Source organism: Nicotiana attenuata, unplaced genomic scaffold (genome assembly GCF_001879085.1).
Source record: "Nicotiana attenuata strain UT unplaced genomic scaffold, NIATTr2, whole genome shotgun sequence".
In the NCBI taxonomy this organism is placed as follows: domain Eukaryota; kingdom Viridiplantae; phylum Streptophyta; class Magnoliopsida; order Solanales; family Solanaceae; genus Nicotiana; species Nicotiana attenuata.
In genome coordinates this window covers 2,114,107-2,116,976 of record NW_017670244.1, presented here as the reverse complement: position 1 = coordinate 2,116,976, position 2,870 = coordinate 2,114,107, and positions in this window count along the sequence as shown.

The following is a 2,870-nucleotide window of genomic DNA, read 5'->3' as shown; positions in this document are numbered from 1 at the left end:
CTCGGGGTCTGAAAGTCCTTCAAGTAGTTCTCCAGTCCTCGTAGAACTTCTAGGCATGCACCTGTGTACCCAGATCAACAACCATCAAATTTTCAATGAAAAAGTTGGTAGAGAGAAAACTGACTACAATAAGAATCTTTGTATTTCTGTCAATGGCAATTGATAATTCCGTTAATTCCCCGGCAACGGCGCCAAAATTTGATCACGCCCAACTATGCCTTATAAAAGGACTCTGCGGACGTTGCAAATATAACCCGAGTATTACGCCCAGGGTCGAATCCACAGAGAGTTAACCTATCAACCGCTATCTTCAGACCCACCAAGTCTTCAGAACCAGCTTCTCAAATATTCAAATTCTCAGTTGAATGTTCTTTAACAACTAGCTTGCAAGTAACTAAATAGCTGTAACTAAATTAATAAGGTTGTAAACAATTATGGGACAAAGCTAAGGCCATGATTTCCCCTATTGATGGAATCCCTTCTGTTTATGCTCATACAAATTTACCCACACATCTCTATCAATCATGAACGCTAATCTTACCGCAAATCTCTCCCGAGTAATCACAGTAATCTACTATTGCACTCTCCCGAGATACACTAGCTTGCTTTATTTAGCACAATTCAATTTAGATTGCACCCAAGGCTTCGTTATTCCTAATCCCGCCTTTAACCCACAATTATAGATTCCTCTAATAATCTAGGAGTGGTGTTGTTCAACAATACCCTAAATATACACTCTTTTCTAAGTTATGCACACTAAATAGGCACAGCTAATTTAGGATCCTGTCAATTAACTACAACGAACACGAAGTTGAACAAATAAAGATTGAACTAGCAATTTGTATTCACATAAACAAGAAGTTCATCACCCAATAGGTTCCATCAAAGCCTTAGACAAGGAATTTAGCTACTCATGGCTATGGGAAAATAAACTAAGATTGAATTCATCATAAAATCAAAAGAAAAGAAGAAAGATGTTTGGAGTATTCTCTCACAATGTTTTCCTTGCTAAGAAACCCTCAAAATCAATACATGCCTCTCTTGGGCGAAGTCTAATGTTTTAAATAGGGTTTAGGTCTAAAAATCCCGTAATTGACACTTTGGTCCCCGAAGTTTCTACGCCTGCCGCGGTTCTGCCACGGTCGCGGTAGAACCGCGGCCAAACACCCTCGCGGATTCTCAATCTTCTGCAGCTGACCGCGGTGGATCCAGTGTTCTGAATCTTCGGCCTGTTTTGCATGGGTCACTTGGGAAATTTCACAGTTGGCCTCTTTTTCATCACTTTTAACTCCAAAACTGCTCCTTAGCCTTCCTTATACATATATCACATGCAAATCATGAAAAGCACTAATAAGAGCATTTTGTCATCACTTTTAGCATTAAAACTACACAAGAAGGTGATTATTTAGGGTATGATTATAGTCAAATTCACCTATTATCAATAATCTTACATTTTCTGTCCTATATAAGTTTTTCATAATATACAAGATGTATAAGGTAAACAAATAAATAAAGGGGTTGTATAATAGAGACAAAGTTGTAGATTTATACCAAAAAATATTATTTTTGCTAGGTTTTAATGGTGGAAAAGATCAGTCCATGTATGGAAGGAATCGTTGCAATAAATTAAGAATAAATCATTTGGGCCAAAATAGGAGCAATAATCTTTTATTAGCTATAAAATAGGAAAGGATTGGTACAAGCGTGATTCATGGTCTACGATTCCATTACGGACTGAATGTAATTTTTTGCTGCTACTTTTGTTAATTCATTAATGCTGTTAAGATTTTGTAATATTTTATTAAATACTGGACAGTTATGAAACTTTCTCGAAGAAAAATTGGCATTCTATAACAACACATAACAGAAATTGGTAATTTTTTAGCTTTATATTAGGTTTGGCAAAGATAGCCTCAAACAATTGGCATTATATAGCCAAATTTTAAAAAAATTATTCTCTTTTATATTCTCTCTAAAAAAAAAACTACAAGCTTATTTTGGCTTCCCTCCCCTTTCTCTCCTTGTATTTCTTCTTCTATCTCTTCTCTTTTGCTCTCATAGTTTAGCAAAAATTCTTGCAAATTATGCAAAAAAAAAAATTAGTGGGATGAAAAGGTAAGGTTGATCTCACATCAGAAAAAATCAGAAGCAAAAACTAAGAGAGAAAAAATATATTTCAACTTTGTTTTTCTTCTCTCTCTTTTTTTTTTGGTTGGATTGAATGAGTGGTGTGATTGAAATTAGTTGAAAATACCTAAACGAGGCTATATACAAAACTTGAGCAAGATTAGCAAAAACTAAGAGAGAAAAAATATATTTCAACTTTGTTTTTCTTCTCTCTTCCTTTTTTGGTTGGATTGAATGAGTAGGTGTGATTGAAATTAGTTGAAAATAGCCAAACGAGGGTATATACAAAATTTGAGCAAGATTAGAAGTGATTTGGACTGGTTTCAAGTAAAAAATTAGACCTAAAAATCCAACTACGACATGTGTATATCACTCTGTATATCGTGTACATCAGTGTATATCACACACAGATTTTTAAGGACGTCTGTGTATATCACTTTGTATATCGTGTATACAACACAATTTTTTATGGACGCCTGTGTATATCACATTGTATATCGTATATATATCATAAATTTTCATGGATATACACATATACACATAATATACACGAGATATCACTGATGTACATAGAGATATACACGAGTTACAATTTTGGTATACTCATGTCCGATGTGCTATACACTGTGATATACAAATAATACAATATTTTTATTGTGATATACATTGATATAAAGGCAGCAATAACGATATATATAATTTTATATTATTGATATACAAAGAATAATATTATTTTTATACAA